The 27,462-nt window shown below is 40.9% G+C and overlaps 1 protein-coding gene across 1 annotated transcript in view; it reads left to right on the top strand.

The window, feature by feature from the left end:
* The window catches only part of beat-VII (beaten path VII), a 599,011-nt gene that overhangs the window by 439,085 nt on the left and 132,464 nt on the right, over positions 1 to 27,462 (top strand). The window lies entirely within an intron of this gene.

Here is a 27,462-nt window from a genome sequence, read left to right as displayed (position 1 = left end):
CCGAGAGTTATCGGGAATTATAATGGGATAACGCTCGTTGTAACTAAGATTGGCTTTTGCGAGCCGACCATTCACCCGCATTATGCCTGATTCGTCGAGCATAGGGTTTAGAGGTAACAATGAACTCTTTTTGTGGAGTGGTTTGTTGGACTGTAGATCTGCAATTTCGGCAGAGAAGTATTTATGTTGCGTCAACAGGATCAAACGAACTTTCGCTTGATGAACTTCCTCTTGGGTTAGCGTGATCGTTTTCAAAGTATCAAGACCTTGTGCTCTGTGTATAAATCGGTACATATAAGCAACGACTCGTAGAGCTCTTGAGTAGGAAGAAAAGCGTTCGAGTAGATCAGGCACATCTACAGCATGAAATGCATGGGTGCGCTTTTGTTCCGGTGGAGTAGGGGTTTGTGTCACTGGTTTAGGCCAGGACGTTGGGGATTTGGCCAACCACTCTGGCCCCTTCCACCAAAGGGAGCATTCGGCTAGATCCTTGGGTGTACATCCACGGGTACCAAGATCTGCTGGATTATCTCCACTGGGTACGTGTTTCCAAGGGGCGTTACTCACGTTTTCCAGAATTTGTGAGGTTCTATTCGCCACGTAGGTCTTCCAGGTGTGTGGGGGTTTTTCTAGCCATGCTAGTACGATAGCGGAGTCCGACCAGAGAAACAGGTCATGTGGAGTCAGAGTTAGGTGTGCGCGAATTTGTTTTATTAATTTTGTGAGTAGTACTGCTCCACAGAGTTCTAGACGAGGGAGGCTCACGGTTTTCACGGGAGCCACTTTGCTCTTTGCCACGAGTAGGTGAGTAGAAAACGTGTCCTTGCTATTCTGTACTCGCAGGTACACACAAGCGCAGAATGCTTTTTCAGATGCATCTGAGAATCCATGTATCTGAAAGGGTTTATTGGGTGAAAATTGAACCCATCGAGGTATTTTAATTTCGTTTATCGCGGAGAGATTTTCGCGAAATATGTTCCATTTGTGGAAAGCGCTGGGTTTGACTTGTTCATCCCAGTCAGTTCCTTCTAACCAGAGTTGCTGGAGGAGAGTCTTGGCTAGTATCATTATTGGCGATAGCCATCCTGCCGGGTCAAACAATTTCGCAACCGCCGATAAAATTTGCCTCTTTGTGTTCGAGTTTTCTGCGGGTATAGGGTCGTAAGAGTATGAGAAAGAGTCGTTTATAGCATTCCATTTTATGCCGAGGGTCTTTGTTGAGCTGGCATCGTGAAATTTGAGGAAATCTGCATCTAGGAGATCAGATTCTGGGATGGATTCCAACAATTTTGGGTGATTTGCCGTTATTTTCTTGAGTGGAAAACCGGCTGATTTCAACGCTTCGATAACCTGGTGTAGAGAGTCGTGAGCGGACTGTATACTATGTTCGCCCGAAAGTATATCGTCTACGTAGGTTTCGTGTAGCAATATATCATAGGCGAGTGGGTGGGTGGGCTTTGTGTCTTCTGCGAGTTGGTGCAGAGTCCGTATCGCGAGATATGGGGCACAGTTGACGCCGAACGTCACTGTCTTTAATTTGAAGTCCTCCATCGGTAGCTGTGGAGATCTTCGGAAGAGAATTCTTTGAAAATTCTGATCTTCTTTATGAACGAGTATTTGGCTGTACATCTTTTCGATGTCGCCGTTAAATACGTACTTAAAAAATCTCCATTTGAGTAGGACGAGCATTAAGTCGTTTTGGAGTATAGGGCCTGTGTGCAACACATCGTTTAACGAGTTGCCAGAGTGGGTAGTTCTAGACGCGTTGAAAACAACGCGTACCTTTGTTGTTTTGCTGTCGGGTTTTAAGACAGCGTGGTGGGGGAGGTAGAACGACGAGTACTTTCCGTTCTCGATGACTTCGCGTGATAAAGTTGCCTCCATGTGGCCCATGGTGAGGTATTCCTCCAAAACTTCTGAGTATTTTTCTCTCAATTCTGGTCTTTTCTCCAAGGATCGCTCGACGCTGATGCATTGCTGCTGTGCAGCAATTCTCGAGTGTCCAAGGGCAAGGGTACTGGGGAATTCCTTTTTAAATGGAAGTTTTACCACATATCGGCCATCTTCCTGGCGGTGAGTGGTTTCTCGGTAGAGTTCCTCGCAAAATTGGTCCTCTTCCGACAGGGCTTGGGTGTCAGGTATTTCTTCCTGTTGCCAGAACTTCTGCAATAATGTGCTAAGGGTGTTGTCTGGGTTTTCAATAACTTGGATGGAGAATGCGTTCACTTGTTCTCCGGCTCGAAGGACCAGTTCTTTAATAGGCCCGCTGAGTATCCACCCAAATATTGTATTTTGGGCTAACAAGGAACCACTTACGTTGGCTTGTAGCCCCTGGAGTATTATTTGGGGTGTGAGATCGCTACCTATAACCATGTCGATTCTCGAAGGGGTAAAACAGTTAGGGTCCGCGAGTGGCCATGTGGCAATTTCTTGCAAATCTATTTTTGACACTTTAATGCTGGGTAAGAAATGGGTCAGTTTAGGCAATACTATCGCTTGGGTGTTTATTTTTGTTTTGAGATCCGACGAGCAGAGTGTTATCTCGCAGATCTGGTCTGAGTTTTGAACCACCGATCCGCCCATTCCCGAGATCTTATAATGGGTTTTCTTGGTTGGTAGTTTCAAGAGCTTCTGGATTCGAGACGCTACAAATGTCTTTTCCGAACCCTGATCTATTAGTGCACGGATCTTGTGGTGTTCGCCATTTGCTTTCACCGTGACTAAAGCTGTTGGTAAAAGAGTAGTTTCGCTACTACTCGCGAAGTGAGTTGAGGTTGAGTTTTTCTTAAAAGGGTTTTGAGTGGCTTGGGTTTGGCTGGCCTCTTTTGAGGTTGACGCCCTGTTCGGGTCTTCAGCTGGAGGTGGCAGACCTTGAGGGGTTGTGTGCGTCCTGTTCCTCTGCTGCCTGGGTCTGCTGTCTGGGTGGGATTTTCCTTGGAAGTGGAGTAGCGAGTGATGTCGTTTTTGGCAATACACGCATGTGAAATTGCTACCACAATCTCTTTCCAAGTGAGAGCAAGCTAAACAATTTGTGCAATAATTGTTTTCTTTTACGAATTTGCTTCGCTGTTGGGTTGAGAGATCTCTGAATTTTATACAGCTCATTAATGAGTGATTCAGATTGCAGAGTTTGCATGAGGGTTGCCTCTTTGAGTCCACATGGAATGTTTGCGTCTTATTCCTAAAGTTCGATGAGGTTTGGGGTGTTGAGGATCTGTGGGTGAAGCTAGAGTTGGGGTTACGGGTTTTGCTCGGCCTATACGTACCAAGTCTTTCTACTACTTCGTACCTTGTCGTGAGAAATTTGTCCATCTCCGACCAAAGTGGAAGTTCTTTCCTGGAGTCGAGTGATTGTTCCCACAGTGCCAGGGTTTCATCAGGTAGTTTTGATGAGCATAAGAATACGAGAATGGGGTCCCAGTTATCAGTTGAGACATCGCTCGCATTTAGGGTCGAGATACAGTTATTTATGGTGGTTTGAATTTCTTGAATTCTTTCACCATTTTCAGAATAAACTGTGGGCATATTAAATAGGGTCTTTAATTGGTTATCTACGAGAATTCTCCGATTCTCGTATCGGGATTTGAGTGCTCCCCAGGCCAGCTCGAAGTTTTGATCATTTAGCTGATATTTTTTAATAATCAGAGCGGCTTTTCCTCGTGTTTTTGCTCTCAGGTGATAGAGTTTTTGGGCCTGAGATAATTTTGGGTGATTTATGTAGACCGCAGTGAACATGTCCCGGAATGACGGCCAGTCTTCATAACCGCCATGGAAGACCTCCGTGTCGCATGCGGGGACTTTGAGATAGGGTTCGTGTTGAGAGGGGGTATGGTTTACCTGTATGGGCATGTTGCTCAGTTGACTAGTTTGGAGGGTGCTAATCAGCTCGCTGATCCTGAGTTTTGTGCTCATCGCTGTGTCGAGAGATGTGTTGTATGCATCCTCGCATGTCGCCCTGAATTTTTCCTCCGTTCTGCCTAGCTGTGCTGCTTCGTATGCAGGTTCCACTGCGTCTACTCGCTTGTTGAGTTCCTCCAAGTACAGCTTGAGACTGGTCTCAGAGTGGTCCGTTTCCGCTAAGTTCCACCATTTTTCGCAGAATTTTTCTAACTTGTTTATCTCGAAGAAAAATTTCTTGTCCAAAACTCCGTATTCATCTTCCGACTGGGATTTAGATCGGGTAACGGGTCCTGACTGTGGCTTTAGGGTTTTGGGTTGCTCCTTTTTCTCGTCCGCCATATTACAATTTAAACTTGAGTCTAAAATTTACTGAGAATTTAAGTGTTTCTTACCACTGTAATTTTACTCAGTTTTTGAGATGCCTAGTCCCACTGTGCAATTATGAGTAGCGGAATTTGGAGGAATACCTCACCATGGGCCACATGGAGGCAACTTCATCACGCGAAGTCATCGAGAACGGAAAGTACTCGTCGTTCTACCTCCCCCACCACGCTGTCTTAAAACCCGACAGCAAAACAACAAAGGTACGCGTTGTTTTCAACGCGTCTAGAACTACCCACTCTGGCAACTCGTTAAACGATGTGTTGCACACAGGCCCCATACTCTAAAACGACTTAATGCTCGTCCTACTCAAATGGAGATTTTTTAAGTACGTATTTAACGGCGACATCGAAAAGATGTACAGCCGAATACTCGTTCATAAAGAAGATCAGAATTTTCAAAGAATTCTCTTCCGAAGATCTCCACAGCTACCGATGGAGGACTTCAAATTAAAGACAGTGACGTTTGGCGTCAACTGTGCCCCATATCTCGCGATACGGACTCTGCACCAACTCGCAGAAGACACAAAGTAAATTCTTATTTTTCAGGGTGCTTGAAAAAGGTGAGTTAAGTAAGTTAATTTAAGTAAATCTAGGTATTTTAACAAAGGGTATGTGTCTTAGCACAGGTAAGTATTTTAGAAAAATGATTTAAGTAGATTTAAGGAATTTAAGGTAAGTACATATGTGGTTTTAAGAAGTGAATGTTTTAGTTAAATTTTACAGGTAAGTTAATCTAAGGTAAGGATATGCATATATAAGTTTAAATTCATTGTAAATTCGTTTTTTTCATATTAAGTTCATTATTATATTATAATTGAATAATTAGGGAATTTTTTTTTTTTAAATTCAATCAAATTGGAGTTCATGTCTCCAACACAATATAACAAATACATGGGAGGTGTGGATAAGATAGACTGGAATATCAACAAGTAACCCGTAAAAACTAAAGGAAAAAATGTTACTTTAGGCTTTTCACAAACTATCTGGATATTTGTATGTATAATGCATTCGTTATATATAATTTAAGTCATGACGAAATTCCATATCTTTACTTCATTCGCATGGTAGCGCGAAGCTATTTGCACATAAATTCTAGCCTCTCAAATCCGAAAACGCTTGGTCGCCCAAGACACTCAAACAGAACCGAGCCATAACAAAACATATTTTAGCCGCTATTCCAAATGGAAAACAAAAACGATGTGCGCTATGTAAAAAAAATTCACGTAAAATGTGTACATGTTCTTTATTTTGTAGACTATCACAACATGATTTAAGTCTTATGTACCCAATGTTCCCATTTCAGATGCAATAAAATATATATATAAAGTATTAAACAATTTTTTTGTGCATTAGTCTCTATATTTTGGACCATACTAACAGAAAAAGATGATAAAAGAGCAAAACAAAAGTTGGGCGTTAATGGGTTAACTTTGTTCGCATAACGGTAATCCGTAACGGCATAAATTAATCGAGATAGATATAGACTTCTATATATCAAAATGATCTGGGCGAAAAAAAAATGTATTTAGCCATGTCCGTCCGTCCGTCCGTCCGCCCGTTAACACGACAACTTGAGTAAATTTTGAGGTATCTTGATGAAATTTGGTATGTAGGTTCCTGGACACTCATCTCAGATCGCTATTTAAAATGAACGAAATAGGACCATAACCACGCCCACGACCATACCACGCATACGAAAAATTTAAAAAATGCCATAGTTCTATACCAAATACGAAAAAAGGGATGAAACATGGTAATTGGATTGGTTTATTGACGCATATAACTTTAGAAAAAACTTTGTAAAATGGATGTGACACCTACCATATTAAGTAGAAGAAAATGAAAAAGTTCTGCAGGGCGAAATCAAAAGCCCTTGGAATCATGGCAGGAATGCTGTTCGTGGTATTTCATATATAAATAAATTAGCGATACCCGACAGATGATGTTCTGGGTCACCCTGGTCCACATTTTGGTCGATATCTCGAAAACGCCTTCACATATACAACAAATGATCTCGCATATTTTTAACGTTTTTTTTTATAGATTTTGAGATGCCAACCTCAAATATGTATGTAAAAATGAGGTAGGGCTTCTCACAAAAACTTTAAAGTAAGAATGAAGTTTAAGATATTAGTTTGTGGTACAAAGTTTTTTTACATAAAAAAGGCAAATGGGATGTTCCATTGTCACGGGTGGGCCAATTATACGCAATATTTCATCTTTGTTGAAGCAATATAATAAAACCAGCTGCAGATTTAGGTTCTAATTGATTTAGGTTCTAATTTACATATGTAAATTATATGTAATAAGTTTTAATATTCTCACGGGGGGGACAAAAGGAGAACGCTGTCCGTTAATGATCTTATTTATTAGCTCTCTGAAGCTCTATTAAGCTCTCTGAAGAAATAAAGTGGCTTATTTGTTTGAAAACTTAAAGGTATACGAACTTTTGGGAAATGAAATGAAATGTAAAAATAATTAATGTTTCTAAAATGTTTTTATTGTTATAATAAAAAATATAAGTGACATGGGTGGGCCTTGTTTGAATTGAAAGCATTTAATAAACTTTTTATAGGAAATAGCCTAACAAATATAAGTTTCGGAAAATTTCAAGAATTTTCAATCTCCAAATCTTTGACTCAAATTTAAGCGCCATGAAGAAACCTACTTTATAGATGTTGTATTTTGATTAAATTGTCACTAGACGTAATAAATTGATGTCTCCATTAGGATATAAGGCGTATTAGCAATGCCTACTCATTTCTAAGAACTATTTCTGCCTAGTTGTCACTGGTGCGACATTTTTAATTCTTGAATAAATCCATAACAACCACAAAGAAGTCAAAACTGAATTGTTGGATAAATTTGAAACGAATTTCTAACATTGTATAACAAGTATGAAATAAAAGAACGAGTTACAAAATTTTGAATAACAACTTCCATATTTTTTTCACGAGTGGGATGGAGCTAATCATTAATTAAAGATGAGCTACGGTAGTTATTATACTCAGCTGAGCAGAGCTCACAGAGTATATTAACTTTGTTCGCCTAACGGTAATCCGTAACGGCATAAACTAATCGAGAAAGATATAGACTTCTATATATTAAAATGATCTGGGTGAAAAAAGAAATTCATTTAGCCATGTATCTCGATCAAATTTGGTATGTATATTCCTGGGCGCTCATCTCAGATCGCTATTTAAAATGAACGAAATCGGACTACAACCACGCCCACTTTTTCCATATCGAAAATTTCGAAAAACCGAAAAAGTGCGATAATTCATTACCAAAGACGGATAAAGCGATGAAACTTGGTAGGTGCGTTGACCTTATGACGCAAAATAGAAAATTAGAAAAATTTTGGAAAATGGGCGTGGCACCGCCCACTTTTAAAAGAAGGTTATTAAAAGTTTTGCAAGCTGTAATTTGGCAGCCGTTGAAGATATCATGATGAAATTTGGTAGGCACGTTATTCCTATTACTATATCACCTACTAGCACAAGGCGTCAACTTGCTTTGCAACTCCTTTTGCCTATAATAACGTCTTCTGAGCTGATATATAGTAAGCTGGATTCTCACTCCGCGCATAAAGTTGAAGTCCTGTTTAATAATATCACGCGTTATGTATATGGTGTGCCCAGGTTCGATCATATTTCCCCCTGGAGCCACCGTCTCCTTGGTTGTGGCATCTTAAATTATTTGAAGGCAAGGAATTGCATATTTTTATTTAAACTCATGATGTCGGCCACGCCGAACTATTTGCATACAAAATTAGTTTTTACTAGGTCAGCTCGTCCAAGTGACTTAATTGTACCACAATTTAACTCGGTAACATCAGCAAGACTTTTTTTCGTCAACACTATTCGTTTCTGGAACTCCATTCCGTCAAGTATAAGGAATAAGTTAAACAAAAGCAACTTTAAACAAACGCTTTATGCATATTTCAGGAGCCTTACTCCAGGAACATAGAAGAGTGGCCAGCTATCTCTTTTTGTTGAAACGGTCAGTTGTAGTTTAAAAATTTTATTTTATTACTATTCGTTTTTTAACTCTAACTTTTACTTTTTAATTTTTATAAATCGCAAGCTTTATTTTAATGTGAATTTGTTTATGAATGCTGCTGTGCTATAAAAGATTTAAGAATCTTATTGTACTGATATATTGAAATAAATGCAATATAACACAATACAATACAATACAATACTATATGTGTGCTAAATAAAAATTAGCGAAATCTGATGACGAACACGCCCACTTTCAAAAAAAATTTTTTTTGAGTCAAATTTTAACAAAAAATTTAATATTTTGCAGTATAAAAGTAAATTATGTCAACATTCAACTACAGTAATGATATGGTGCAACAAAATACAAAGATAAAAGGAAATTTCAAAACGGGCGTAACTCCGCCCTTTTTCATTTAATTCGTCTAGAATACTTTTAATGCCATAAGTTGAACAAAAATTTACCAATCCTTGTGAAATTTGGTAGAGGCTTAGATTCTATGACGGTAACTGTTTCCTGTGAAAATGGGCGAAATCGGTTGAAGCCACGCCCAGTTTTTATACACAGTCGGCCGTCTGTCCTTCCGCTCGGCCGTTAACAGGATAACTTGAGCAAAAAACGATATATCTTAACTGAACTTAGTTCACGTACTTATCTGAAGTCCCCCTCACTAGAGTAGGCACCTTGTCGTTGGTGTGAGGTCTTAGCCGAACTCCATAGCGCCCGACTATGATGCGGAGCTGTTTAGGACTGACATCTACGCCGTTTCGCCTCATAAGAGGGATTGGACGATTTGCAGCCAGGAGATAAATTCGGCTGTATTCGAACGGAGCCTTCCCGATACCGGGCCACCTCGGGAAGTATTAATGGCCTTCCCACAGTAAGGGGTGCTGCTGTGGCGGACGATTCTTTCCCCGTATATAATACTGGACCGCTGAGCCCGCCTTGTCGGGCAGGTGGCCGTTCGACCAAGATGAACGACTCATTACCTGATTGTAATAAGGACGATGTAAAGAGGGGGACTGAGTCGCAATCCAAGGACAACAAATACGAATTAAGCGATGCGTCGGACTCGGGGAGCGAGAGTAGTGCTGATTCAAGGAACTCCATGTTAGAGAAGCACACAAATGAAAACGGAGTAGATGAGTGGAGAAGGGTACGAAGCAGAGGAAGTAAAAGAGCTCTCTCGCAGTACCGTGCAGCACTAAGAATTGTACAACGCTTGGGAGCAGTGGTCAACCCAACAGAAGTGGAGATCGAGCGCTTGGAATGGGCCCATGAAGCGGTAGAAGCAGGTCGAAGGCAGTTCAAAAGGTTTGCTGCGAGAAACCCTCGGTTCTGCAACCGGTATGAGGAGGAAGAAGCGTCGAATGGCAGAATGAAGAGGCATCGTTCGGCGGAAGGCGAAAAGCCTGCTTTCAAGAGGCAGAAAGGACCCAGTCCTAGAGCCGCGAGGCAGGGCAGTCGCATAGACAAGATAAGTAGGCCCAAAGCTGTAAGACAGATGGGCTCCAATAGCGAGGTAGAACTACCTCGAAAGCTGCGAGTCAGAGGGAAGTTCCAATTACGTAAGTAGGAGATAAGCCGAAGGGAGATAACGCTAAGACTCCGGCTTTCTCGGAGGCGCTAAAGGGAGTTAACGCTAAGACTCCGGCTTTCTCGGAGGTGCCAAAGGGAGATAACACTAAGACTCCTGCTTTTCCCGAGAAGATGAGTTATGTGGCAAAGCAGTCACTGACTGTGGCGCTGGTTGATCGTAGCAGTCATTTCGGACAAATGAATACTGAAAGTTGGAGATCTGTGGAAAGGGAGCTTATTAGCTTAATGCTTAAGATGATGCGGGAACAAACAAGTAAGCCCCTTCCAACCTTTGATTCGGGGGGATGGTATAATGGTGTGAAGATGATAGCGTGCGGCAACATCGCAAGCTTGCGGTGGCGGGAGGAAGTGGTTCCAAACCTCCAAAGGCAAGGCACGAACGCGCGGTTTGAGGTGGTGGATAAAGCGCCACGGGACCAAGAGTTAAGATATGAATACCATGCGTGATGAAGTCGGAGGATACACTGCGGCTTCTGCAGAATCAGAATCCGAACATACCGACACAGGATTGGAAGGTACTTACTGTATCTCGGCCTACCGAGGATGGCCAGTTCTACATCTTCCAAATAAACAAGCAGGCGGAGGATATTTTGTACACGCAGCTTGGCAAAATGTCCTTTGGCACTGGCAAAATTTACATTCGACTCAGGAAAAGAAGTCCCGAGGATAAAAACCCTAACACGCTAGAGGTGAGCGAAGTCGAAAAGGACCTCAAAAGCCTAAAGGAAAAGACAGGTGGAGGTCCCCGACGTCACCACGAACGTGCTAGAAGAGGACCAACCGCTAAATGGTGCTGTGACTCGCACAGAGGAACACCCGGCACAACAGTCACGAGAGGCTGAAGGGAGCCTCGAATACTCTAAACCAAAAGGGCAAGGGGAGGACGATAACGTCAAGACGAAGGTGCTGGAGGGGGCAAACAGCCCAATGGTGCTGCGAGTCCTACAGATAAACCTCCAACACAGTAAAGTGGCGTCGAGCGAACTGCTCCCAACCCTTGAGGAGGGTTCGTTTGACGTGGCGCTGATCCAGGAGCCGTGGCTCTCATCGGGAGGAAAGGTTTCTGGAGTTAGCGGGACGGGTGCGAGCTGTAGTAATGGTAAGGAAACAGCTGCATTCATATATGTTGCCTAATTACACCACAGAGGATTTCGTAGCGGTGGCCGTTGAGCAAAAGAATAAGCAGGCATTTATCCTAGCGTCCTGTTACATGGCCCATTCTGCGGAGGTTCCACCGATGGAGTGCAAAAGGCTAGTACAGGAGGAAGGGCGCAAAGGGCGGTTGGTCATAGGCGCAGATGCAAATGCGCACCACAATGCATGTGGAGGAGCTGATACGAACGAGAGAGGCGAATCTCTGTTTTGAGGGGAAATGTCCCTACATACATTAGTCCAACATCCAGCAATGTTCTGGATATTACATTGAGCACCGAGCGTGATATATCAAGATATGATTGGATGGTTCTTGATGGACCATCCTTCTCTGACCATGTGTATATCAGCTTCAGCATCCCCCTAAGGAGGGTAGAGAAGGGAGGAACCTTTAGAAACCCTGGGTCAACGAACTGGACTAAATTCCAGAAACATGTAGAAATAAAACTGGGACAACCCAAAGAGGTTGCTAATTTAGAGGAACTGGAGGAGTCGAATGAATTCCTAACAAGGACGCTTATGACTGCGTATAACAAAGCTTGCCCTCTAAGAAGATTCAGAGGAAAAGCAAAGCAGCCATGGTGGAGCAATGACCTGAATCTTCTAAGAAGACAGGCAAAAGAAATGTTTAAGCTCGCAAAGACCGCGGAAAGCGAAGCGTGGCGGGACGAGTACAGGGATCTACTGAGGATCTACAAGCGTGAAATTTCCAGGGCGAAGAGAATCGCATGGAAAAGTTTCTGTACGGACATAGAGTGCTCCAGCAAAACAGCACGGTTGAAAAAAGTCATAGCAAGGGGAAACATAATCCAGGGACTAATAAAGAAATAGAACGGGGAATGGTCACGTAATAGTGAGGAATCCCTTGAGGTGCATCTCGATACAGATTTCCCATCGGGAGACGGTTTAGAGGAGCCAGCAGACAGCACTCACACTTCGGTCATGGAGCGGGTAGTGCCGGGCTTGGTGACCGATACCAAGATCGAATGGGCAGTGAAGACGTTTTCTAAGTTTAAATCGCCGGGCCCAGACGGTTTATTCCTGGCCATGCTACAAGTTTCAAGTAGGGCGGTCGTGGCATGGCTTTAAATAATATCCGATGGGTGCATAAGACTGAATCATGTACCGCCCTCTTGGAGAGCTTCTCGTGTAGCTTTCCTACCAAAGGCGGGGAAGATCGGTCACGTGTATCCCAAAGACTATAGACCCATTACCTTAACATAATTTCAGCGTGGATGAAAAGCTGCTCTCCACAACACAACATGCGTACACCAAAGACAAGTCGGTAGAAATCGCATTGCATAGGGTGGTAATAAGCATAGAGAAAGCCCTGGAATATAAGGAAAATGCTCTAGGAGTCTTCTTAGACATTGACGGGGCTTTCAATAATGTTTCTAAATGGCGATTATGGATGGTCTTAATTACATTAAAGTACATCCAGCCTTAACGAGATAGATCGATTGCATGTTAAATTGCAGGAAGATTACATCACAATGGGGATTGTACGAGGCCACGAAATCATAGGACAGGGGAACGCCGCAGAGAGGGGTGCTATCACCACTGCTGTGGACGCTGGCCCTCAACCAACTGCTCAGGCGATTCGATTAGGGACTCGTAAAACTTACGGCTTACGCGGATGACGTTGCAATTGCCGTAATTGGAAAGTGCCTTCCAACGATTAGCTCTTTGATGGATCGCGCGCTTCGGGATATTCATACCAGGGCATCAAATGTCGAGTTGAAAGTAAACGCGGATAAGACGGATATGGTATTATTTACAAAGAGGTACAAGGTCCAAAATTGTATCAGGCCTAAGTTAGGAGGGGTGACCCTACAGGAGAAACCTTGCACAAAATATCTACGAATCATCCTAGACAGTAAGCTGTGATGGAAACTCAACGTGGAGGAGAGGGTCAAGAAGGCCTCAACGGCACTCTATGCATGTAAAAGAATACTGGGGTGTGCGTGGGGCCTATCGCCGTCTCTTTCTCATTGGGTTTTTACAGCGATTGTAATCCCTATTCTATACTATGGAGTTCTTGTTTGGTGGAAAGCCACATAAAAAACAACATACCTCAAAAAATTAGAGGGAGTATGCAGACTATCAATGCTTAGCATTACGGGAGCCCTGAAAACAACCCCGACAGCTGAACTGTATGCCATTCTGCATATTCCACCTGCAGACCTGGTAGAAAAGAACATAGCGTTAACAACTGCAACCAGGCTCGGTGCCTCTGGGCAGCTTGAGCGCCGACCATACGGCCATAGTAGTATAGCGTCATCAATCACAAGACGAAAAGACTACCTGATTCCCTATCTGCGCTTTGAGGGCGATCTTAAGGCCACAATAGAGTTGGACGGTTGGCGCAAGGGTGCCCAAATGGCGAACGAGGCGATACATGTGCACACAGTTGGTTCCAAAGGAGTAGGGTCTGCGGTATACTGTGCTGATCCGGAAATAAACAGATTCTACAGGCTGCCGGATTACTGGCGCATCCCTTGAAGTTTGCTCGTAGACGTCCCAATTAGACTGGGCAAAATTAACCGAAGGCGATAGGTGCACATGACCGACCAAGCTGGAAAGGCGTGGGTTCAAGCGCGGGGCTGTAAAGTGTCGAAGATTATTTGTAGGTCTTACAACCTTAGACTAACAAAGTTGCTTCTATCATTAAAATGAGAGGAATGTAGACTCGTGGCGGGTATTCTGACTGGACACTGCCTTCTGGCGTCGCATGCCTTTAAATTAGGCTTGGTCAGTGAAAGCAGATGTAGGAAGTGCGGGCTGGAGGAGGAAATTATCGAGCACGTTATGCGCTCTTGCCCTGCACTTGCCAGGCTAAGACTCCAGCTATTAGGAGGGATACAGCTGTCAGATCTAGAAGCAGCAAGTGGCTTAAGTCCTAGGAAGCTTCTAGTATTTGCCAAGAGGATGGAGTTATTTTATAACATAGGTCCTGGTTTTTTGATAAGGTTTTTCAGTTTGGTCGTTAAAACAAACTTCTGGTAACACTACGGACTTATTCAGTATATGTGAGGTCCTCATGGAACCACCAGTTCAACCTAACCTAACCTAAGCTATGCTAAGCGAGAAGCAACTTTTATCATTGTAAAGGTTTACAAGTAAAATATGTTTGCTTAATCCGCTTTCTAACACTACGCCGTTTGACACTGCCGGAAGTGTCAAAACAGCGAGGAACGTGCGTTTAACACTGAACGAATTGTAAAAATTGCCGGGGTTTCTGCCATCGGTATCGACACAGAGATGCAATAATAAGCGGACAAAGGCGCGGAACTTCAGATATGGGTTGTTGGATAGTTCATTGTGTCAGACTCATTTAGTATGAAATATATAGTGCATTATATGGGACCTATCAAAAATTATACAGAAGTCGTAGAATACGGTATCCAAAGTCACGTAGTTATATCAATATTCAGAGTCTAAACACGGAAGTCAAGTTTTTCGACCCGTCAAAAGTTATCCGCGAAAAACATTAATGCAGCTACTACGCACCCTACTACACTACAGTTTCTACACTACCAGTTTCTGTACCAGAGTAGAACAACGCTGTCGCATAGACTCCACAAAATATGAGATTGAACAAGCATTATGGTCAGGTGAGCACAGCTGTGACCCAACAGCTGATATATATCTTACTTGTAAACCTTTACAATTACTTTTACTTTCATTTATATTACAAGCGTGAAACGTTTCTGGCACTGTGACAGCTTTCACAAATGTCGATGAGAAATCATTTTCACAGCTTTTTATCTTTATATAAGAGCAACGCTTCTCCCTTTCATTATGTCGCCTGCCTAAAAATAATCGACTCTATAAAATATACTCGATTCGTATCGGTGTCGAATATAAAATTATCGATATGGTAAAGTATCGTATCTAAATTCGTGCCCCTAGGGCCATAAATATCTCATCGGACATCGAAGTATACTGAGAGCGTATACTTTCATTAAGATATTTTCAAAATTTCAGATTTTTAATTTGAACTGTTGCAGGGACATCTCATGTTATTTACCTATCGCAAGTGTAGGTTTCCAATATTTTTTCAATCGATCGATTTTGAAATTTTTCTGCTGATATTACTAACTCGAGAATGAAGCGCAATTATTAACCTTTAAAAAATTGCTCATAGGTATTCGCTCTTGAAAGCTCAAACAGGCTCACTCAATAAGAACGCCCATGTATTATACTCAGTGTATAGATATAGACCTCCATATATCAAAATCATCAGTACCGAAAAAAAATTTGATTGAACCATGTCCGTCTGTCCGTTAACTCGATAGCTTGAATAAATTTTGAGGTATCTTGATGAAATTTGGTATGTAGGTTCCTGGGCACTCATCTCAGATCGCTACTTAAAATGAACGATATCGGACCATAACCAGCCCACTTTTTCGATATCGAAAATTTCGAAAAATCGAAAAAGCGCGATAATTTATTATCAAAGTCGGATAAAGCGATGAAACTTGGTAAGTGGGTTCAACTTATGACGAAGAATCGAAAATTAGTAAAATTTTGGACAACGGGCGTGGCACCGCCCACTTTTAAAAGAAGGTAATTTCAAAGTTTTGCAAGCTGTGATTTGGCAGTCGTTGAAGGTATCATGATGAAATTTGGCAGGAACATTACACCTATTACTGTATGTGCGCTTAATAAAAATTAGCATCGGATGAAGAACACGCCCACTTTTTAAAAAAAATGTTGAAAAGTCAAATTTTAAGAAAAAATTCAATATCTTTACAGTATATAAGTAAATTATGTCAACATTCAACTCCAGTACGGTGCAACAAAATACAAAAATAAAAGAAATTGTCAAAATGGGCGTGGGAAACTTGGTAAGGGCAAGGCTTCTATGACGATAACAGTTTTCTGTGAAAATGGGCGAAATCGGTTGAAGCCCCGCCAATTTTTTATACAAAGTCGACCGTCTGACATTCTGCTCGACCGTTAACACGATAATTTAAGCAAAAATCGATATATCTTCACTAAACTTAGTTCATGTACTTACCTGAACTCACTTTATATTGGTGTTAAAAATCGGCAAAATCCCACTATGACCACGCCCATTTTTTCGATATCGAAAATTTCGAAAAATGAAAAAAATGCCATAATTCTATACCAAGTACGAAAAAAGGGATGAAACATGTTGATTGGATTGGTTTATTGACGCCTTAACATATACAACTGTCACTTGGCAACCCTGTAAACATATTAACAGTTGGCAACCACTAAAGAGATACTACCATGTTGTCGACGAAGGGAGTTGTATTCGAGTCGTCAGAGAAGCAAGATATACGAACGTGCAGAATTATCGAATAAAATATTAAATTCATGTAAACTCAAAGAAGATATTACTTTATTATATTTCCAACCATTTGACTTTCAATTAAATGTATTAATTTACTCTAATCGTGTATATTTCGTTATTGAACTCGGAGTGCCTGAAGTAAGTACAAGCCATCCACTGACACAACTAAGGCCACTCCCTTACAAAACCTTCATTAACACCTTTAATTTGATACCCATATCGTGCAAACACATTATAGAGTCACCCCTGGTCCACCTTTATGGCGATATATCGAAAAGGTATCCACCTATAAAACTAAGGCCCACTCCCTTTTAAAGTACTCATTAACAGCTTTCATTTGGTACCCATATCGTACAAACACATTCTAGAGTCACCCCTGGTCCACCTTTATGGCGATATCTCGAAAAGGCGTCAACCTATAGAACTAAGGCCCACTCCCTTTTAAAATACTCATTAACAACTTTCATTTGGTACCCATATCGTACAAACAAATTCTAGATCTCAGCTGAGTATGTAATGTTCGGTTACACCCGATCTTAGCCTTCCTTACTTGTGTTTTACTCAGTTGGCCACCTAAATGTCAAATTATAGTGTTAACAAAAGCTGATTAGATATCTTAGTGTCTATGTTTAATGAAATGTCTTCATATAACAAGAGCGTATGCTTAAATACTGATTTTCCGCATTTTCATTGCCAGTATTACTTATTGCGACAGAAGCCGCTGTGTCGAATTTCACTCCAGTAACTATATTTAAATTTTTGTAGAAAATCTATGAGCTGGTGGTACTTCGGACATACGGACGTAGGCGGAAGATAAAGGGTATTTTTTTCAGCTGATGATATACAGTTTTTCGGTAGACCCTACTGTTTAGTTTAGTTGTCATGTCCACGAAAGTCCGTGGAGGCACCCACGGGGTAATCTATAGCGCCTAACGATTTCTTTCGCAAAGTTGACTTCTATAATTTTACTAAAAAATAAAACCCAAAACAAATTATTCTAGATTTACTTAAAGCAGAATAAGCAGCAAACAAAATATCTAGGAATCATCCTAGACAGTAAGCTGTCATGGAAGCTCAACGTGGAGGAGAGGGTCAAGAAGGCCTCAACGGCACTCTGTGCATGTAAAAGAATGCTGGGGTGTACGTGGGGCCTATCGCCCTCTCTTTCTCATTGGGTTTTTACAGCGATTGTAAGCCCTATTCTATACTATGGAGTTCTTGTTTGGTGGAAAGCCACACAAAAAACAACATACCTCAAAAAATTAGAGGGGGTATGCAGACTATCGATGCTTTGCATTACGGGAGCCCTGAAAACAACCCCGACGGCTACACTGTATGCCATTCTGCACATTCCACCTGTAGACCTGGTAGCAAAGAACAAAGCGTTACCGACCGCACCCAGGCTCGATGCTTCGGGGCAGCTTGAGCGCCGACCATATGGCCATAGTAGTATAGCGTCATCAGTCACAAGACGAACAGACTACATGATTCCCTACCTGCACTTTGAGGGAGATCTTAAGGCCACAACAGAGGTGGACGGTTGGCGCAAGGGTGCGCAAATGGCGGACGAGGCGATACATGTGTACACCGATGGTTCCAAAATAGTGGAAGGAGTAGGGTCTGCGGTATACTGCGCTGATCCGGAAATAGGCAGATCCTACAGGCTGCCGGATTACTGTAGCGTTTTCCAAGCAGAAATATTAGCCGTAACTAAAGCAGTAGAAACCCTGGAAGCAGCAATTAAGGCAATAATCTCGCATAGCACAGCATTTAAATGCGTGTTAGAGTGTAAGCAGTCTCTGGAGAGAATCGGGACAGGGAGAAGCATACATCTATATTGGGTCCCAGGGCATATGGGAATAGATGGGAATGAAAAAGCGGACGAATTAGCTAAAAAGGGCGCATCCCTTGAAGCTTGCTTCGTAGACGTCCCAATTAGATTGGGCGAGATTAAGCGAAGGCGAGAGGTGCACATGATCGACCAAGCAGGAAAGGCGTGGGTTCAAGCGCGGGCCTGTAAAGTGTCGAAGATTATGTGTAGGTATTACAAACTTAGACTAACACAGTTGCTTCTATCATTAAAAAGAGAGTACTGTAGACTCATGACGGGTATTCTGACTGGACACTGCCTTCTGGCGTCACATGCCTTTAAATTAGGCTTGGTCAGTGATAGCAGGTGTAGGAAGTGCGGGTTGGAGGAGGGAACGATCGAGCACGTTCTGTGCTCGTGCCCTGCACTTGCCAGGCTAAGACTCCAGCTATTAGGAGTGATACAGCTGTCAGATGTAGAAGCAGCAAGTGGCTTAAGTCCTAGGAAGCTTCTAGTATTTGCCAAGAGGACGGAGTTATTTTATAACATAGGTCCTGGTTTTTGATAGGGTTTTTCAGTTTGGTCGTTAAAACAAACTTCTGGTAACACTACGGACTCAATCAGTCTATGTGAGGTCCTCATGGACCGGCCAGTTCAACCTACCTACCTACTTAAAGCAGTCCAAGTTCTTTAAAAAAAATATATAAAGGCTTCCTAAAACTAAATACTAAGTTGCTTTATTTAAAAGTATTATTATAAAATGTCTACCAAAGAGCACTCAGCATGTTCTATGCTTCTTTTTTATATGTTATTTGCGATCACTGTTTGTTTTTTTTTTTTGTTTTTTTGCACAAAGAGGCCTACCTTTATAATACAATTTATCAAGACACCAGTTTTAAAGCGGAGTCATTGGTGCCGTTTGTCGTTTCGTTGTAGTCGTATCCCTAACGTAACCCTATACGATACATTGTTATCGATTATTGGTGCCTTACCTAAAAATCGTGAAAATTTCATTAAAATAAAGAAAACGCAAATAATTACAAACATAGTCGACAAAAAATAAGTCTCCTAGTCATAACGTATCCAAAACAATGAATAAAATCTAAAAAAATTATTAAATTCACCAATTCAAATATTTTTAAGTTATCGTTACGGCGAAAAACCAAAAACCAATTGGTTGGCTACGATACGGTTATGACCTTAGCGTTACGATATGGCAACAATAATCGAATACATTTATTCCCTTAAGGTTGGTCGAATTAGCTGTTATAAGGTCACCGATACGGTTACCGATAACGCACCAATGTCTGCAGCTTAAAAAGTTATCCATGTCCGTACGCACTAGATACGAATGTGTACACTGCAAACATATTTACTATGACTTATTTTCGTAATTGAACTTGCACGAATACAAACATTTCCCTTTTGTACTGCACGCACGACCAACCAAACTATTTGAGCCAGGAAAAAAAGCAATAGTTGCTGGTAGCAGAATTTGTACGAGAATTCATGTCAGTCACGTTTTAAAGATTTTCGTTGTAATCAAAACGTACTTCTTGCTCTGCGTATTCATTAACAACTTTCAAACCATATTTGTAGAAAAATGTCCCTCATTGAAATACTTGTTTGAATATATGTAAGTAAGAATGTTCGAAATACTTAGTATTCAGATGACATTATACCTCTGGCTTAATAAGTATATAAATATTCATATACGTGTAGGTACATACAGTGACGAATAATACTGTAGCATTTTGCATTACTTTGAACCAGGCATGCTTAACCAACGAACAGATAGCATTTCGTTACGATAATTAACGTCGTTACGATTAAGAACGTCAAATTAACGAAATGATTTCGTTTCGTTTTCTGCCATATCAAAACGAAATCAAATCGTTTATGTTGATTATTAATTTCAAAGCTGATTGATGGCGGAGTCATTAAAGGTGAAAGCATTAGCCAAGCTGATTGCAACTTTTCTCATGATTTTTGACAGTACGAACATTTCTTAGAGTATTTTTGACATTGCCACCAACGAATTACACAAACAAACTAATGGAGTTTGTGTGTGTATGTCCGCTTGCTGTTACCACCTTACGGCTTCACCATGGCTATAGCATTGCCAGCACAATTCAAACATAAAGTATCACGTTTTTGTTAACGTTTTCAACGTTAACGAAAGCTTTTCGTTTCGGTTAAAAACGAGATACAATTTATCTTGATAATTTCTTTATCGATAATATTTCGAAGTGTTTCAACGGAAACGGTGGAAATTTTTTGATAAACGATTAGCTTAACATTAAGGTGCATCCCTGCTTTGAACTTAAGCCACCATTTTATAACAACAACAAAATTAATAGCAGACAAAAACTAAAAAAAAACACAAATATTACAGTTTTACACTTATACATTTTATAAGAATTTTTACAATTTTAGTTTTAATTATTAATATGATAAGTAAACCCTGTTTTCTTTCTATGATTTTATATATAGAATCGAACAATTTATGCAAGATTCGCGCAAGATTCCAGACGCACGTTTAAGTACGCCCTAAGTTCACCCTCCCAGACTGTTTATTCTAATAAGCGGGTTTATTTGCATAGTGTGCTCTGAGTTGAAGATAATGCACAGTTCTTAATAAAATACCTGCCCCTATATATCAAAAACAATTTGAAAACTTTGCCATTTGCCATATGTATCTTGTATTTGCCATTATCTTCCAAGCTGAAAGAGCAATTGAAGTGTAGTTGATATACTTTGATACAATTAGCAACATGAATTGGTTGCAATATTCTAGGCCTATTAAATAAAGTATCCAAAACTACTGTTAGTGATTATGCCACCGTGACCTTGGAAATCTGGGACCAGATATGAATTCTACACTCAACAAATCTTTCTCCCTAAATGGTAATAATTTTTCGCCATATGATTTTCTTTCCCAAAACAATACTTAAAATTTCTCTTAAAGCAAAAAACCTATCTAATTTAAATGCAAATTTTCTACATTATTATACAAAATCTTTTAATGAACTGACGAAAAAATGTATATTGCCTGTTATGAAAATACCCCCAAATTTTTTACGAAATGAAAAATCCCTCCAATTTTAAGTAAGGTTTTTCTTCACTGTGTGCTTCATTGCTGCCTTCGTATAAGGGAACAACACTATCTGGACTTTGGTTACCGGATCGCGCTTTTAGTTCTGACAGAAATTTCACTGTGGCTTGAAATCTTGCGTCTTTCGGCGAGTTTGGGATATCGTGTTAAATTTTTCCAATTCTTTGTAGGAATGAGAGCGATCTATTTCCGTACTTTCAATCAGGGGATAGCGATGGATGGCTTTATGGATATTTTAACGTTTAAACTTTGAGCCAGTAGCGTAGATAGCCTTGGGACATCGGGATGGATAGAGAATGTGCAATGGGGTTTTTAGATAACTCATCAATGAGCTCATCAGCTGTGATGCCGATGTCAGTTGAAAACGGAACATTGAGCAGAACCTTGATCATTTTTTGAGACTTAACCTGAATATACATATACATAAATATATACATCATACTATCCCCTAAATCCCCCCTATCTACGCTACTGCTTTGAGCTTGATATGACAATATTTCAGCCAAGTTCATCACCCTCAATCTATTAATTGATGTATAAAATTGGCGTGTTTTACGTTTTTTATGAACAATCAAGATTTTTTTATAGCCAGATTGCGAATTTCTATGTGTATTTTTCATTTGTGTAAAGAAACTGGGCGTGATTTTTGCACAGGGAAACTAAAGATGCATAACAAATTTCATCACTTAATCCTAAGGGTCCTCGTTGTCAACACAAGGTTTTTTAAAAGATGCGAGCGGCCGTAGAAGGCATTGACACGCCCGTTTTTATACTCAGCTGAGCAGAGCTCACAGAGTATATTAACTTTGTTCGCATAACGGTAATCCGTAACGGCATAAACTAATCGAGATAGATATAGACTTCTATATATCAAAATGATCTAGGTGAAAAAAGAAATTCATTTAGCCATGTCCGTCCGTCCGTCTGTCTGTCCGTCTGTAATCACGATGACTTGAGTAAATTTTGAGGCATCTTGATGAAATTTGTTATGTAGGTTCCTGGGCGCTCATCTCAGATCGCTATTTAAAATGAACGAAATCGGACTACAACCACGCCCACTTTTTCGATATCGAAAATTTCGAAAAACACAAAAAGTGCGATAATTCATTACCAAATACGGGTAAAGCGATGAAACTTGGTAGGTGTGTTGACCTTATGACGCAAAATAGAAAATTATAAAATTTTTGGACAATGGGTGTGGCACCGCCCACTTTTAAAAGAAAAAATTTAAAAGTTTTTCAAGCTGTAGTTTGGCAGTCGTTGAAGATATCATGATGAAATTTGGTAGGCACGTTACTCCTATTACTGTATGTGTGCTAAATAAAAATTAGCGAAATCGGATGATGAACACGCCCACTTTAAAAAAAAAAAATTTTTAAGTCAAATTTTAACAAAAGATTTAATATCTTTACAGTATAAAAGTAAATTATGTCAACATTCGACTCCAGTAATGATATGGTGCAACAAAATACAAGTTAAAAGAAAATTTCAAAATGGGCGTAACTCCGCCCTTTTTCATTTAATTCGTCTAGAATACTTTTAATGCCATAAGTCGAACAAAAATTTACCAATCCTTGAGAAATTTGGTAGGGACATATATTCTATGGCGATAACAGCTTTCTGTGAAAATGGGCGAAATCGGTTGAAGCCACGCCCAGTTTTTATACACAGTCGACCGTCTGTCCTTCCACTCGGCCGTTAACACGATAACTTGCGCAAAAAACAATATATCTTAATTAAACTTAGTTCACGTACTTATATGAAGTCACTTTGTCTTGGTATAAAATATGGCGAAATCCGACTATGACCACGCCCACTTTTCCGATATCGAAAATTACGAAAAATGAAAAAATGCCATAATTCTGTGCCAAATATGAAAAAAGAGATGAAACATGGTAATTGGATTGATTTATTGACGCAAAATATAACTTTAGAAAAAACTTTGTAAAATGGGTGTGACTTCTAACATATTAAGTAGAAGAAAATGAAAAAGTTCTGCAGTGCGAAATCAAAAGCCCTTGGAATCTTGGCAGGAATACTGTTTAGTGGTATGAAATATATAAATAAATTAGCGGTACCCGACAGAAGATGTTCTGGGTCACCCTGGTCCACATTTTGGCCGATATCTCGAAAACGCCTTCACATATGTAACTAAGGGCTACTCCCTTTTAAAACCCTCATTAATACTTTTAATTTGATACCCATATCGTACATACACATTCTAGAGTCACCCCTGGTCCACCCTTATTCCAATATCTCAAAAAGCCGTCCACCTATAGAACTAAGGACCACTACGATTTAAAATAATCATTAAAACCTTTCATTTGATACCCATATCGTACAAAAAAATTCTAGAGTCAACCCTGATCCACCTTTATGGCGATATCCCTAAATGGCGTCCACCTATAGAACTATGGCCCACTCCCTCATAAAATACTCTTTAACACCTTTCATTTGATACACATGTCATACAAACACATTCCAGGGTTACCCTAGGTTCATTTTGCTAAATGGTGATTTTCCCTTATTTTGTCTCCAAAGCAGCTGAGTATGTAATGTTCGGTTACATCCGAACTTAGCCTTCCTTACTTGCTTTTTTAATAATTAAATACGAGAAGTAACTCATCCATACAAATTTGTTCCTATAAAATTTTAGCGTTATAGCTTCACGAATTAAGAAAACATCCCCTAACCTTTATGTGCCCGGGTGATTAAACTTACGTAGGCTGCCGGAAGACTAAATTTATAGCAAGCACGCAACTGCTTGTGAAACTTAAATGATGTTTAACAAGTAAGGAAGGTTAAGTTCGGGTGTAACCGAACATTACATACTCAGTTGAGAGCTATGGTGACAACATAAGGGAAAATAACCATGTAGGAAAATGAACCGGGGGTAATCGTGGAATGTGTTTGTATGACATGTGTATCAAATGAAAGGTATTAAAGAGTATTTTATGAGGGAGTAGGCCATAGTTCTATAGATGGACGCCATTTAGGGATATCGCCATAAAGGTGGATCAGGGTTGACTCTAGAATTTTTTTGTACGATATGGGTATCAAATGAAAGGTGTTAATGATTATTTTAAATCGTAGTGGTCCTTAGTTCTATAGGTGGACGCCTTTTTGAGATATTGGAATAAGGGTGGACCAGGGGTGACTCTAGAATGTGTTTGTACGATATGGGTATCAAATGAAAGGCGTTAATAAGTCCTTATAAAAGGGAGTGGGCCTTAGTTCTATAGGTGGACGCCGTTTCGAGATATCGCCATAAAGGTGGACCAGGGGTGACCCTAGAATTTGTTTGTACGATATGGGTATCAAATGAAAGGGGTTAATGAACATTTTAAAAGGGAGTGGGCCTTAGTTCTATAGGTGGACGCCTTTTCTAGATATCGCCATAAAGGTGGACCAGGGGTGACTCTAGAATGCGTTTGTACAATATGGGTATCAAACGAAAGGTGTTAATGAGTATTTTAAAAGGGCGTGGGGCTTAGTTCTATAGGTGGACGCCTTTTCGAGATATCGGCATAAAGGTGGACCAGGGGTGACTCTAGAATGTGTTTGTAAGATATGGGTATCCAATTAAAGGTATTAATGAGGGTTTTAAAAGGGAGTGGTGGTAGTTGTATAGGTGGTCGCCTTTTCGAGATATCGGCATAAAGGTGGACCAGGGATGACTCTAGAATTTGTTTGTACGATATGGGTATCAAATGAAAGGTGTTGATGAGTATTTTAAAAGGGAGTGATCCTTAGTTCCATAGGTGGACGCCGTTTCGAGATATCGCCATAAAGGTGGGCCAGGAGTGACCCTAGAATTTGTTTGTACGATATGGGTATCAAATGAAAGGGGTTAATGAGCATTTTAAAAGGGAGTGGGCCTTAGTTCTATAGGTGGACGCCTTTTCGAAATATCGCCATAAAGGTGGGCCAGGGGTGACTATAGAATGCGTTTGTACAATATGGGTATCAAACGAAAGGTGCTAATGAGAATTTCAAAAGGGCGTGGGGCTTAGTTCTATAGGTGGGCGCCTTTTCGAGATATCGCCATAAAGGTGGACCAGGGGTGACTCTAGAATGTGTTTGTACGATATCGGTATCAAATTAAAGGTATTAATGAGGGTTTTAAAAGGGAGTGGTAGTAGTTGTATAGGTGGTCGCCTTTTCGAGATATCGCCATAAAGGTGGACCAGGGGTGACTCTAGACTTTGTTTGTACGATATGGGTATCAAATGAAAGGCGTTAATAAGTCTTTATAAAAGGGAGTGGGCCTTAGTTCTATAGGTGGTCGCCTTTTCGAGATATCGCCATAGAGGTGGACCAGGGGTGACTCTAGAATAAGTTTTTACGATATGGGTATCAAATGAAAGGTGTGTTGCGGTCACCCTGTTTATTTCAACGACCTTTCTGCTAAGACTGGCTGCAAATATGTTAAAGCTAATGCAACAACCTTGAACTACATGTTGCGAACGCAATCAACTCAGCTGTTTTTGACATTTCTGCAAATAAGGCAATAGCTGCCACGAGCTTCGCGAAAATTCTGTCCTTTTTTCGGTGATTACTCAAGGAGTTGGACGTGATCAAAAATTAGATCACAAACTAATAAAAAAAAGAAAAAAAAGCAACAAAAGTCAATTTGCAAGTTTCATCGCGTGCTCTAAATAAGAAGCCACTTTGGTATGCCAACACGACGGGCAGTATTAAGCTATTGAAGCTGATTGGCACAAAAAAGTGTGGGCGCCGCCGGCAGCGAATTGCAATAGCTGCAATTTTTTTTGGACACAGCATATTCAGAGCACTGGACACCTAACCAATCCGCTACTTACTAAAAAAGCGCACCTTTGGATAGATAAATCGCCAGCAGGCAAGTCACTACCCGGTCCCCACAGCACTAACGAGAAGGGCCGGGGCAGATTGCTAGCAAATATACCAGGTGAGAGTGTCTTGAAGTTTTTTTGCATGGAAACCATCACAGATCGGCGTGGAACTGCAAAGATCTTTGCCACTGCTGTTGCTCTCGCAGCATCACAACACATTGGAGTGCACAAATAGTTGCGAGGTCACCGCAAACAGCTTGTAGATTGCTAATACATTGAACTTTCATCGTACATTACCTTTACAATTTTGTCTGCACAATAGAGTGCGCATGCCTTTGTTTCCCTCTCCTCTTCAAGGAGAGAAATTTCAATAATAGTTTGACTAAATTAATCATAGTAATGTTTGTGAGTCGCATGGTTTCATGCGTGTGAATAAGTGTGTAGGGGCGCAAAAGTAAAAGGAAAAGAGGGCGGGGGGAAATTGTAGGGATACACCCGTAGTTTTAGCGCTCACCGGAGCAAGACGTCTTGTAGGAGGTAGGCTGCCAAAACCCAGGCGTGGATTACACGCTCAGTATCCTGCGGTTTCTCAATCCGCTTCTCCTTGGCCGCGTTGGGCAACTTCTTTCAAGCCTTGATAATTTCAATCATCGGGCCGAACTGTGCCAAAAAGATGAGACGTTTGAGTAGCTTCGAATTTTGCATAATTCTTTCTTTTCACATTTTATTAACCAAAGCACTGTAGCTATATAGGGTTACGAGGGCCGATCGTAAGGCTCATATAGTATGTAATAAACACATTGTAAGTAAGGACCACACGTTGGTGTGAATACAAACATGTGAATTAATTTGTCAATAAATTTACAATGAATTGCTAATCAATTTAGGTTGGTGGTATTTGATTTCGGATGTGATGTGGTCAGACGGACGGACAGGGAGGGGACGGACGGGTGACATGAGGGGATAGACAATTGTAGGTTGAACATTGGGGCCGGCAACCATAAGGCCACTGCCGACCATGGAAGGGAGGGAATAAGAGGGCTGGCCAAATAACACCATCGACAGCTGCTAACTTTGGAGGAGTCATGGTAAGTTTAGCATGCAAACGGGAGTTCTGAGTGTTGTGCCCATCGAATGGGTGAGAAACAAGGGGAGGTACGAATTTGTTTGCATGGTGCGGTCATGCCGCGGTGTCACAAGAACCCACGGTCCGGCGAGCTACCTCGTGCGTAAGCAAGCGTACCCCGTGGCAGACCGGGCATGGAAAGTTGAGGGGCTGAAGGCGAGGAGTTCTTCGCGAAGATAGGCAGTAGGCGCGTCAACCCAAAACCCGTACCTAACAGGCGTTAATGAGTATTTTAAAA

This window comes from Eurosta solidaginis, chromosome 1 (genome assembly GCF_040869045.1).
Source record: "Eurosta solidaginis isolate ZX-2024a chromosome 1, ASM4086904v1, whole genome shotgun sequence".
Taxonomy (NCBI): domain Eukaryota; kingdom Metazoa; phylum Arthropoda; class Insecta; order Diptera; family Tephritidae; genus Eurosta; species Eurosta solidaginis.
This window is presented reverse-complemented; position numbering and strand designations above follow the sequence as displayed.